Raw genomic sequence first — 13,923 nt, 5'->3', positions numbered from 1 at the left:
TCGTTGGAAAGAACAGTACATTTATAATCAGTAATCTTGTGTGATATTGACCAGGAAGGAGTTAATGGATGAGCTGAAAGGTTTGCTTAACGTTTGCATAAACATTGTATCTTTTCTTGTACTTCCACACACATACACAAGTCCTCTTTCATTACCTGGCCTATGTTACTCCTGTGGCTCCATTCCACAGAGAGATGCTAGCATCTCCCAGCCGTGACTAGGAGAATCAATTTCCATAAATGATACAGACCCAGAGGAGTAAATTCAAAGATTTGGAAAGCAGCCAATTGTCTAGGTTGTCTTCTAGGTTTGAGGCATGCTTCTTGCATTCAAAATCTGCTGTACTGGGTCATGTGGAGATGGGAAAACAGCAGGCCTCTCAGGCATGTGCAGGCTGAGGGGCTGTGCTGAGCCCACCACAGGCAGGATAGCTGGAAGGTACCCTTTAAAAACACCCCGATGCTCTTCAAACCATATGGTAAAGCAGCGGATGTGGGGAAATAGAAACAGCAGCTGAGTTACCTGTTGTGCCCGGTGAGAAACCCAGCGAATTCTGCATTATCTAAAAGGCCCAGAACGAACAGTACTAAGCTACAAAAAAGCAGTTAATTTTTATTGAAAAATGATAATGTGTTAGTGAGTTTAGTTTTAATTTCTACTTTATTTCTTTGTGTTTTAACATATGTCTCTCATCATATCTGTAGACTGTCTCTTGAAGGACCAATTAAAGATCCTTCATATATTCACTATATGGAACAAGAATAGACAGTTATCAATCTATCCAATGCAATAACGCAGCATCAGACGATAAGAAGTAAATACCATTGCAGAAAGGGCAGAGGGATCGTTTCATACATAGCCGTATGTCAAACACATTAGAAGGTACATACATGATGTCACTATTAAGGACTGCAAATGACAGATACAGGAAAATACTCCACTACGTCCTTGAAGGTTGCTTATTTTCATTGTTATTGTTTTCCTTTTGTTTTGTTTCTTTCCGCAAACCAATTAGCTCTCCTACCAGCAAAATCCGAGTTAGTGCCTTGGAGTATTTCAGCTTCTTAACATAACGCTTTAGTTTATACTGCTATAAAAACTGAGTAGCTACATCTGACTTAGTTTCGAGGCCCGCTTGACAATGCTGAGTGTGGGCACATCATGACGCTTCTTGCAGGACAGAACTTGTGGGGATATTTCTATGAGGAACTTACAAGTTCATCAGACCCTCAGCCAAGGAGAGGAATAAACCTTTATATAGATACAAGTCTTTATGGATTTGAGTAGATTGTCATAGGGCCAAATTTTGTACACTGTCATATATATAGTTCATCCATTTGTTATTATTTTTCTTTTTGGAATATATCATATGTGTAATTCATTAATCTATTTGCATGTCTATGGAAACATGGATAGTTTATAGTTTTGAAAAAATCTTATGAGCACAACTGGATAACAGCATTTTTTTTAAATTAAGGCTTAGCTTCTATGTTATAAAATTCAGTCTTTTAATAGTAGGATTTCAACTTACATAAGACATATAAGTAGCCATTCAGATACTAAATATATAGTATAGTTCTATTTTCTCCCAAAAGGCTAATAAAAATTTCCTAACCAAAAATCATAGATAGTTTGATCTGTTTTAAATAAAAGTTTTATGGTTTTTCATTTTATACTTGGGTTCATGATCCATTTTCATTTAATTTTTCTTAAAGTGTGAGGTATAGATCAAGGTTCCTTCTTTCTCTGCATAAAGTTGTCTAATTGTTTCAGTATCATTTATTACATCATCATTTTTCCACTGCTAATTCTCTTTTCTATACTGAATTTTCTTTGTGCTTCTATTAAAATTAAATGACCATAGATGTGTGCATCTATTTCTTGACACTCTAATGCTCCATGAAACTTTAGTCTACATTTTTTCAATACTTTTCAATATATTATAGTTATATAATAAGTCTTTAAAGCAGGTGATGACCTTAACCTTTGTTATTTTTTCAAAATGTGTTTCACAATTTTAGATTCCTGTTTCCTTTTATATAAATTTTAGAATAAAGGTGTGAATTTCTGCACAAAAATTCTGCATTTAATATTCCAACATTAAGCATAATGTAATAACACATATGCTTCGAGTATGGAGTTTTGCAGGTGTCTTTTATTGGACAATTTTTTTTTGGTAGTACTACTTTTCTGAGACTTTTGTCCTAAAAGAAGATTGAATTTTGCCGAGTATTTTTTTCTACTAAGATGATCGTTTTTTTTTTACTTTTTATTCTTTTAATATTGTGAATGATATTAATTAATTTATTTGATTGCTGAACAAGCCTTGTTTCCCCCGATAAAACCTGTTAGTCATGACATATTATTCTTTTTAAATTTTGTGTTAAATGCACAATTTCCTGGATGTATAAACCCAGCTATATTATAATTTAAGAGACCATGGTCTGCATAATTAAATAGCATGTGGATATAAAACAAAAATAAATTTCAAATTTTATAGCTCTTAGGAAAATACCCCCAGTAGTATAAAGAAACCCAAGATCAAGGTTCTCATGTCATGTTTGGAATATAGCACTTCATAGAATTTGCGTCTTAGGAAAGTAAGTATACTTTTGATAGTGTTAGTTTCCTTTTTGTGAAAAAAAGGAGCTATTTTGAAATGACTGGAATCGAATGTAATTGAATGTAAGGTGAAAAACAATTATATATTATTGATATAACAAGTATGTTACATAATTTTTTTAAAATAAGTAGAACACAAGGTAAATATAACTTGATAAGTTAAATGCCAGGCAATGTACTATTAATTACAAACTAATGTACTTAGTAATTACAATGTAATATTAATTACAAACTAATATACTTCTTTTCCCACAATAGGGTAGAGAAGCTTTAATTTTGCCATCATAGTGATCGAGAAGCCTTGGAAATATTAAAGACTTTAGGTAAAGTTGGGTAGCAATTCCATTTGTTTGCTTAGAATCTTGTATATGTGATTCAGTAAGAGAGGTTTTACTTCATCTGCATGGAAATTTAGTCTTTTAGTAGACCGTCAGGTACCCTATATCTGTTCAATTACATGGTTCATAGTGGTGGCTCAGGAAAAAGTATTTAACAGCAACTTGATTATTTTTAGCAAAGTAAATTTTTCTTCATTTGAATTGAAACATAGTAAAAGTATTGATTATATTAAGACATAGACATACCCTACCAAACCCAAATCATCAGATTATTACTTGAGACAGCTCTCCTTTCCAAAGAATCTGACTGTGGCCTGCTCTTCAATCTATCAGCAGCATGAAAGTGTTTCCCTGACTAACACTTTCTCACATAAAATAAGGTATTAAGAAATTAAGGAAATCCGAGAAGTTCAAGACACTCAGATACAATTTACCACTTTTGAAAGGCAGAATTAATGATGGAAAATGGAGTATTCTAAAAAAATTCATGTTAAAGAAAAACACAATTGCCTCATAATAAAAATAATATTGTGATAAACAAAATTAAATTCAAAATAGCTTTACTTATCAGCAGATATGGATTATCATAATATTCTCTTTAGCCTCAAACTAAATTACATTCATTGTAATTTCCTAGGCATCTTTAAGAGTCCAAACAAATGCCTAGACCTGAACATCAACTTTTTTGAAAGTTTTCACTGCATTTCAAATTTTTTAATAGTTTGTCTACAAATGACTTGAAAGAGACATTTTAAGAATATAATATAATCAGTGTACTGCAGCAATATTTTGCTGTTGTTTTTTCAAATTCTTCTTGGAATGCATTTAATGCTTGAGGAGTCTCTCTGTCTCTCTCTCTGTCTCTCTCTCTCTCTCCCTCCCTCTCTCACACACACAAACACACGTGTGGTGTGCGTACATATAAAATTTCTATTGTTTGAAGTGAAGCCAAATAAAATTTAGCATATGTTCCAAATAGCATGAAGTATATAATCTTCATACAAAATGTATGTATACTCACTCAGACGTTATATTCATAATACATAAATATGGTTATTTCAAATCCAAAATTAATATATATACATATATCTCTATACATTAATATAAATATTATTTCATAAACATATCTACTGAATTTTTAATTCTATGATTTTAATTTTAATGATCTAAATATTTTTAATTTATTATATTCAATGCATTATATTCAGTGTTTACAGTCAGAATCTTTGTTTAGAAAACATCTACATTATGTAATAAGCCTTAGTTTATTATCAACATTTAAAATCTAATATGCTTCTAAAGTTCAACATAAAAAATGTATTTCATTTTATGTTTTCAGTTTAAATGGAGGAGGAATCATGAAAAACTGTCGTTTCTTCTTTAAGAGTTATCAATGACCCTGGATTTTTTTAATTTTAAAATTATATATGGCTTATTTGTATATAGATTAAAAAAAACATCAACCAAAGCAAAGTGTAGATAGTGTTTCTTTAGAGAAGAGTAGCAGTAGTGTTACACTTTTGACAGCTTGGTAATTTCCTTTCGGGTGACCCTGAATTGATAATGATATCTTGTGTTTAAGGAGGATCATCAATCTTGGAGCATCTCAGTGACAATCTCAGTGTCAATTTCTTTATCACACTGGATATATATCTAAAGTGCTCGGACTTATGCCGAATTAAGATACACTGGTGAGTTACAAAAATAACCACAAGCACAAAACAAAGTCATTCTTTCTATAAAGAAATAAAGAACATTCATCTCAATTCAAGTAAGAAAGTGAGAGAAACTAGTGGAAAAATATGGAACCAAGTGAAGATTCATTTCATTTTAAATCATGGAAAGCCAGAATATTTGTTACTCTATAGCCTATCCAGCAGCAAGTTTTTTAAACCTCCCTGCAAGTAAAGAATTTCTCAAAAATCAATTCATAATTTCTATCACTATAATTAACAGCATTCTTACCAATGTGTTATCTTTTAAATTGTATATTGCTAAATCTTTTTTTATTCTTTGAGACAGAGTCTCTGTATGTCACCCTCAGTAGAGTGCCTTGGCATCACAGCTCACAGCAACCTCGAACTCTTGGGCTCAGATGATCCTCTTGCCTCATCCTCCTAAGTAACTGGGACTACAGGTACCTGCCACCATGCCTGGCTATTTTTAGAGACAGAGTCTCACTCTTGCTCAGGCTGGTCTTAAATCCATGAGTTCAGGCAATCCACCCTTCTTGGCCTCCCAGAGTGCTAGGATTACAGGCATGAGCCACTGTGCCCAGCCCTGTATTGCTAAATCTTAATGATAACATGAGAGAAAAGTGTTGTAAATTGTGATTTACATAGCTCAAAAGTACTATCTATTATTACTTTATCATTAAATATTTCCATCGGTTTGAACGTCAGGTTTCAAGAATATGATCTTTGACAAGAATTGAGATTATATTGTATAATGTATTTCTAAAAAGTCAACGTCCATGATTAATTGAAATATGTTTTTAATATCTCAGAAGAGCTATTTTCTATTTTGCTTCAGGAGAGCATTGGGTATTGGGAGAGAAATTGCTTTGGATTCAGCAAAGAAGGGATCGATGTACAGTTCTAATATCTTATGAGTGATGATTTTAAGGAAAATCACTTACCTTATCTTAGCCCCAATTTCATCATGATGGATACTGCAAATATACGTTTAAGGGCTGTTATGATGATTAGAAAAAGGTTTGCAATTACAACATTTGATAGAATGCAAATGCTCAACATGGTGAACTTTTTATTACACTGACTTTCTTTATTTTGAAGGATCCCTGGCAGAAGATATTTTTCAGTAACCTTCTGAATGACTTGTGCTTACAAGAATGAGTCTAATATTTTATAAATATTCTAATAAAATGAGTTCTTTAATTTGCTTACCAGTGTTCCAAGTCCAGTTGTTCCACCAGACTTTATCTGGAATGGTATTTACAACATAAAATATCTTCCCATACATAGCCACTTTTATCAAGTACTTTAATTGTAGGTATATATTTATATCATAACATTTTAGGCCTGTTCTTTTCCAAAAATATTAAAGCATTCTTCATGTTACTTTTAAAATATCACTGCCTTAAATTTATATTCATAAAAGTACAGATAGATGGACACAAACGCACACATATCATATAAACCCCTCTGGAGGGGGGACACGTGGGGACTTACAGGAAGAGTCATATAGAAATAATGATTTAATAAGCTTAAAACCAATTTTCAAATGTTTATTATAAGTTGGTTAGGAATCGAATGTGAAATTAATTGCAGATGATGAACAAAAGGCAACAGAGACAGGAGAGAAGTGGATCAGGAAACAGAAAACCTGTTGCCAAGTGCGGCAGGCTGAAGCTTGCGTTCTCCCGCAGACTGGCCAGAGCTTCATCTCTCCCTCGCGTGAATCTGCTCAGAGAGGTCACTGAGCCCTGAAAGACACAGCTCACCATGAACGGGGCTGCCCTCTACCGGAGAGTTAGTGCATTTTTAGAGTTAGAGGGAATGCTGAGCTCGGTTGGAGATAGGGCAGATGTCTAAACTTCGTTGAGAGAGAAAAAGTCTCTCAAGAAGATAAGGAGGAAAATATCTCCTTTCTTCTGTCATCTCTGTATGGGCAGAAACTCCAGCTAGTCTGCGCACAAGGCTTCTGGGGTTTAATCACCACGCCTGAGATTTGTGTGCATTGTGTAATTGGGGTCAACTTCGACACCCTGCTCCTGGACTGTGTTCCCTGTCCCATGCTCTGCTTGTTAAGATCACAAATAACTTAGAGTAAGAATGGTAAGAGGTAAGTGAGTTTAATTAACATAGTTAAAGAAATAGCTTGTTTTGAAAATGCAAGCCCAGCAAGAACAATGACCTACAGGTTTAGCCTTCCCCGACTGATGATTAAAACAGTGATGTTTATAATAAAAACGGACTTAGCCTGGAGCTGGGGTCCTCCGTGGGTCCTCACGCTTAGGTGGAGAGTCCCTCAGCCAGCTTTGCAAAACTTTCTTCTTGTGTCTTGTCTCTCTATTTTTACCTCATCCTCCTATCCTGCCAGTCACTGGGAAAGAACTTGTGGTACAGTTTGGGGCTGGTCTCCAACACCCTTCAATATTCCTGAATTGTGACACTTTACTAGTAATATAATTTCTATAAATTTGAATTAATTGTATAAGTTGAAACAGACCATTCTAGTAATTGTCTAATAATTTCAATTAGTGAAATATACTCGATTTAGTAGACATTTATAAGTCATCTATTTCTCCTGCTGGTGATAGTCTCATAGTCAGTAGTATCTGCTCTTGATCAAAGATAGTGTTTTGTTCTCACAGCCTTTCATTCCTTGTTAACCAATATAACTTCCTCATTACCCCTTTCTAAGGCACTCTTTCAAATTAACAGTAATCTTCCAATATTGTTATTCTGTTAGAATTTATCACTCCTCAAATATCTGGAAGGGGGATCTAGCATTCCTCCACACAGCTGCAAGAGAAATGCTTACAAGCTGGGACACCATCTTTGCTCATGTTCTATTTGTGCTACTTCAGCTGTTCAGAGTAGTGTCTTCTTTTTCTGATAGGCAATCCAGTAAGAAAAAAAAATCAAATTCAATCTTATTGCATAAAAAGAAATAAATACTTTTTCCCCCCAGGAGCTATAGAGTTCTTAGTTTTTCTGACTTTAACTTGACTTGACTGACTTCACTTTTCCAGTGTCTCCAATTTATTTTAATTCTCTCTGCTTCTTTTTCCCTTTGACTTGTTTTCCTCTGCAAACCTCCATTTCTATTTTTTATACCTCTGGAGTATTAGCAAGCAAAGTGCAATATATTAATCCTGGAAAATGAAAACGTAAGATGTAGGTACTTAGAAATTTGCCCTGGTGTTTATAATACCTAGATTCCCATCTCTATAAAAATTAAAATTTAAAAAATAGGTATGGTGACTCACATCTGCTATTGCAACTACTTAGCAGGGGGTACTTAAGACAGGAGGATTGTTTGAGGCCAGGAGTTTGAGACAAGCCTGAGAAAGAGGGTGACCCTGTCTCTACAAAAAAATAGAAATATTTGCCAAGTGTGGTGGGGTCCAGACTCAGCTGCTTAGGAGGATCCCTTGGGCCAGAAGTCTGAGGTTGGAATGAGCGCTATGACACCACCACTGCACTCTAGTACACACAACAGAACAGCAGAGAAAGGCCCTATCAAAAAAATAAGGAAAAAGAAAGTAAATTTGCTCCCATGTCGATAAAATGCCAAACCATGACTGATTAGCGATGTTGGGGATTGTTTCTATGTTTACATACTTGGTGTAAATGAGTTTAGAGAAGTGAAGCTATCAGTCTTCTGAGATTAGTTTTTATATTCTGTGAGGGAAAAAAAGGGAGAAAAAAAAATTCCTGGCATCAGAGGTTACCTAATTAAAATATTCTTCGGATTATCATATTGAAATGTGAAAATCATTTTGGGTGGGGGAAAATCTGACTTTTGAGAAAAACAAATTTTGTGTCTGGATACTATCTGGAATTAGGGGAAACATGTTACCATGTTCAAAATTCTTACATGTATAAAGTTAGATTACAATTGAGACTGGAATTGTAACTCTCCAGGCAGAACAGAGACCTTTAGTGTGTAGATTCTGAAATGAACTCTTTCTTTACTTTAAAATTATAGTCAACTTCATCAGTAGGAGTAAGAAGCCAGAGTATTAGCTTAGCTGCTTGGTTACACTGCACAGTGTGCTATAGGTGGTAGCTCAGACTCCAGAATCAGAAAAGGTCAGAGTTAACAGCTACATTATAACTGAGCTTTCTCAAACGTAAGCTTCTCCTGAGGCTGATGTGTGTGTCCAGCTGGTGGATTTAGCCCAGAGGTACAAGTAAGAATAGGGCTAAATCCGAGGTTTACCTGAGACCTAAGATACAAAAGATGGTATTGAGAATACCAGGGAATCTTTTCAAGTTAGTTGGGAGACCAGTTGAATGGAAAACAGGGAACTTGATGGGTCAGTCTTGATAATCTAATCTAAATCTTTTCTTTGTAAAAATATTTCATTATTATTATTATTGCTATGTAATAGTTGTACATATTTATAGGCTTCCTATGATCTTTCAATACAGGAATATAATGTGAATTAATTAAATTATGATAAATGGGTATTCATCACTTCAGGCATTTATTATTTCTTTGTAATAAGAATATTTTAGGGGTCATGCACAGTGGCTCACACCTGTAGGAGCACACTGTGGGAGGCCGTGGTGGGTGGATCACCTGAGCTCACAGGTTCTTGACCTGCCCAAGCTGGAGAGAGACCTCCTCTCTGAAAAATAGCCAGGCATGGGGGTGGGAACCTATAGTCCCAGTTACTTGGGAGGCTGAGGCAAGAGAATCTCTTAAGCCCAAGAGTTTTAGGTTGTTGTGAGCTGTGATGCCACAGCACTCTACCAATGGTAACAAAGTGAGACTCTGTCTCAAAATAATAATAATAATATTTCAATTCTATGCCTTTGTTTATTGTTGATCATAGCCACTTTGCTGGACTATCAAGTATTGTTCATTCTACCTAACAATCTAAGTATATTTTTGTACCAAGTATGCATCCCCACCTTATCTCCGAGCCACAGTACCCTTCCCAGCCTCTGGTGACCACCACTCTCCCCTCTGACTGCAGTGAGATTAATAGTTTTTAATATCTGTCTCCACACATAAGAGAGAACATACAGGATTTCTCCTTCTGTGCTGTTCTTATTTCACTTAACAATGTTTCTCGTTTCCATTCATGTTGCTGAAAATTATAGGATTTCACTTTTTTGTGGTTACAGAATATGGCATCGCAATCCTTCAGGCACAAAGGAAAGCTGAACCCAAATTGTACATTAGTTTTATTATGATTCAGAGAGTTGGCTGATGGGTTACTGGAAAGCAGCATGGCGTTGGAGGTGATCACATCAGGGAATTTATCTCTGAGCTGGAAACCTCTTTTCCTTGTTTGGGACAGCAGCTGTGGCTGTGCTGATTATCTTAGATTCTTCTCTCTTCAAGATGAATTTCCCGTGATGCTTAATCTGTTTGATCTGCACCTCTCCCACCCTCAGTCTCCTTAAACCAGCCCAATGCACCCCGAGCAACACACGTGTGGCTGCCAGAGCCGCTGGAGGAGTGCAGACTTTCACTCAACTACAATGCAGAGACTTTCTTTCTTTCTTTCTTTCTTTTTTTTTTTTTGCATGTTAACTGCAGTCCATTTAAGAGCCCTAAATAGATTTCTTCTGGAATCTCTTCTCCTTTCCATGCCAATCAACTCTTTCAGATGGAGCAAGGCACATCACTGATTCCCTCTATTCTTGTCTGATTTAGTACAAATTATCATAACAAAATTAACATAAAATTTAACATCACCAAAATATAACTCCTGATTTTTTTTTCTCATCAAATCTATTTTTTTCCCTAATCTTTCCTTTTGCTGGAAATGGCATCATCATGTGCTCAGTTGATTAAGCCCCCATTTTCTAACCGCACATATATTACCATCAGAAAGTTTTGTGGCTTGACCATCAAAGTAAATTTTGAAATGTTTACTCCACCACTACCATCCTCTTTCTACCATTGTACTACAGAAGTAGCAGCCTACCCAATTTTTATACTTCTAATCTTTCCCTCTTTCATTCCATTCTCTAAATAACAGCTGGCTATCTGTTTAAAATGCTAATCAGAGCAGAACCTTTCTTAATTAAATACCTGTAATAGTCTCCCACTACCTTTAGTATTCTAATCCCTTTCTTAGGTTTAATGTTCAGCCTGCCCAATAATGCCTCTGTTTAAGCATCTGACCTCTGTTCTACTTTCTTCTTTACTAAACGTCTGTCTCTTTCAACTCTCTTATTTAATTTCCTGTGATTGATTATTTGAGGGTCCCTCTTATTCGCTTTGCGCGGAATATGTTGCCCCAGATGGTACAGGCGTCGCATCCTGGAAGGCTCATTCCTTTGTAAAAGCAGCCTTCTTCCTGGATGTCAGTGAGAAAGAACTTCCCAGACCACTTCATCTGCAGTAAGTTCCTCCCAACTCAGTTATGGCCTTTCACTTTTTTATACTTGTTTTATTCCTGGTATTTAATTCAGCATTATCTGAATTGCTGCCAAATTCATTTCTCCCTGAGTTTAACCTCATCTGATCAAGTTCAGATGAATCCTCTGAGATTGTATATTTGGCAAATTGGTAATTTTAATTCTTTTGTATCATTCAGGGTCTTGGGAGACAGACCCACATTCAACACGGCCAATATGAAGAGAGTCTGGGTTTCAGCAAAGCAGCAGTGGGCAGTGCAGAGTGCCAGGAAGAGTCAGAGCTGAAGCATCTACCACCCTGAGTGGGAAGGAAGAAGAAATGGCTAGAAATGGTTGTCCTAATCAGAAAAGGTGGAAATCCCGAAAGAAAAACAGGAGAAAACACAGGGCTCGGGCCTGCAACTCAGCCAGATCAAGGCGTTAGGAGGACGACAAACCCTCCAGCTTCCTTCCTTCTTCCCACATTCCCTTTTATTCTCAGAATGCAACTTAAATCTAGATTGTTTGTTGAAAACAGTGGAAACATCTTCCACTACTAAACTATCTGAATTTGTCTTATTAGAACAGTAAATTTCACATAACAGTTTTTAACCAGAATATAAAGTGTCTCCATACTGCCAAGCGAAACGGTTGCTGCTCCACTCTCATGCCCTCTCAGCAACATTTGTTACAGGACAAGACCTGGTAGAAATGCATTGGAATAGTCTGGTCAAGACTTGATAGTTTAGGCCGGGTGCTGTGGCTCACATCTGTAATCCCAGCACTTGGGAAGCTGAGGCAGGTGGATTGCCTGAGCTCACAGCTCACAGGTTCAAGACCAGCCTGAGCCAGAGTGAGAACCTGTCTCTTAAAATAGCTGGGTATTTTTTCCTCCACTCTTGAAACATTTTACTCAGGACAATATGTTCAAGATCTCTCCATGTAAACATTAGAGAGGTAGGCTCGGCGCCTATGGCTCAACCGGCTAAGGTGCCAGCCACGTACACCGAAGGTGGCGGGTTTGAATCCCCAGCTCGGACCCGCCAAACAACAATGACGGCTGCAACCAAAAAATAGCTGGGCATTGTGGCGGGCGCCTGTGTTCCCAGCTACTTGGGAGGCGGAGGCAAGAGACTCGCTTGAGCCCAGGAGTTGGAGGTTGCTGTGAGCTGTAATGCCACGGCACTCTGCCCAGGGGGACAGCTTGAGGCTCTGTCTCAAAAAAACAAAAAAACAAAAAAACAAAACATTAGAGAGGTAAAGGCTTCATCATTTTTTTTTTTTTTTTTGGAGACAGAGCCTCAAGCTGTCCCCCTGGGCAGAGTGCCGTGGCATTACAGCTCACAGCAACCTCCAACTCCTGGGCTCAAGCGAGTCTCCTGCCTCCGCCTCCCAAGTAGCTGGGAACACAGGCGCCCGCCACAACGCCCGGCTATTTTTTTTTTTTTTGGTTGCAGCTGCCATTGTTGTTTGGTGGGTCCGGGCTGGGGATTCGAACCTGCCACCTTAGGTGTACGTGGCTGGCGCCTTAGCCGGTTGAGCTATAGGCGCCGAGCCTCATCATTTTTTAAGGCTACATAGTAAAAAAAATCAAAATCAGCACATTGTATCCCACATATGCATGAATGTATTCATGATCTATGTGTATTTGACTTGATAAAAAAAGTAAAATAATAATAATAATTATAAAAAATAAAAATAGCTAGGCATCGTGGTGGGCACCTGCAGTCCCAGCTACTTTGGAGGCTGAGGCAAGAGAATCACTTGAGCTCAGGAGTTTGAGGTTGCTGTGAGCTGTGATGTCACATCATTCCACCAAGGGCAACAAATGAGACTTTGTGTCCAAAAAAAAAGAGTTGATAGTTTAGAGGGTTAGCAAATTTTACTAGAAATAAAAACAAAATAATACAAATAATGGCTAGAAAATGACTACCAGTGGGCAGTGACAGGTGAGATGAGCACCTTGACCTGTGATTCTAAATGCTTCACATGTATTAACTAATTTAATCTAATTACAGTCATATGAAGTAGGGACTGTCAATATTTCCTTTTATTTTCCAGTTTATTTTTGGAAGAAACTCAACTGGCACAGATAAATTAAGGAAACCCATCAATAGTCCCAGTGGCTTCAGTATTCCACTACCAGCATTCATCATTTGCTCCTAGAGTGAATCACAGTGTTAGAGGTGTCATATAAAAGAATTACTATGTCCAATATTTATTTAAATAAAATTTTTTTTAAGAACATCTAAATAGAAGTATCACATGGCCATTACTTTTCTTTCTGGAAAATAATATTTAATGGTATGATACATACCAATTATGACGAAAAAGTTTTCATTTTAAAATATTCTAAAAAAATTCTCTCTTTAATTTTGCAAGGGGCATTTGCATATTTCATTCCGTTCAGAATAAACATTTAATTTGTTCTCTATTTAGACATAGGATTTCGTTGCAAAAACTTACAGACATTAAGCCAAAGCTGCACATATCCAATTTTCTACTTTATATTAAAACTGGTATAATTAATAGTCATTCCACATTCAGCTTACAGAGCAAAATACATTGATTTCCCCTCATCCTGAACATGTTTTTTCACTCATTTCACTCATTTTCTCATTAATGGATGAGTCACATTTTGCTTAAACCAGAATTTCAGGATTCATTTGTAAGTACATTAATGAGGCAGAGAAACCACAGGAACAAAAGAAATAGGAATTTGTTAAAAATTATGCTGTATTAGCAGTAAAGACCAGATTCAAATATGATAAATTGCATTTTTGGATACTGTTGTTACCTACAGATTTATACATCCTTGAGAAATTCCAAATGTCACAATATTAAGCTACACACACACACATCTGTATCTATCTGTGTATTTATGCACAGAGATTTCTCCTGAATAGTCTTTAAAG

Source organism: Otolemur garnettii, unplaced genomic scaffold, assembly GCF_000181295.1.
Source record: "Otolemur garnettii isolate 467f Iridium unplaced genomic scaffold, OtoGar3 scaffold00150, whole genome shotgun sequence".
Lineage (NCBI taxonomy): Eukaryota > Metazoa > Chordata > Mammalia > Primates > Galagidae > Otolemur > Otolemur garnettii.
This window is presented reverse-complemented; position numbering follows the sequence as displayed.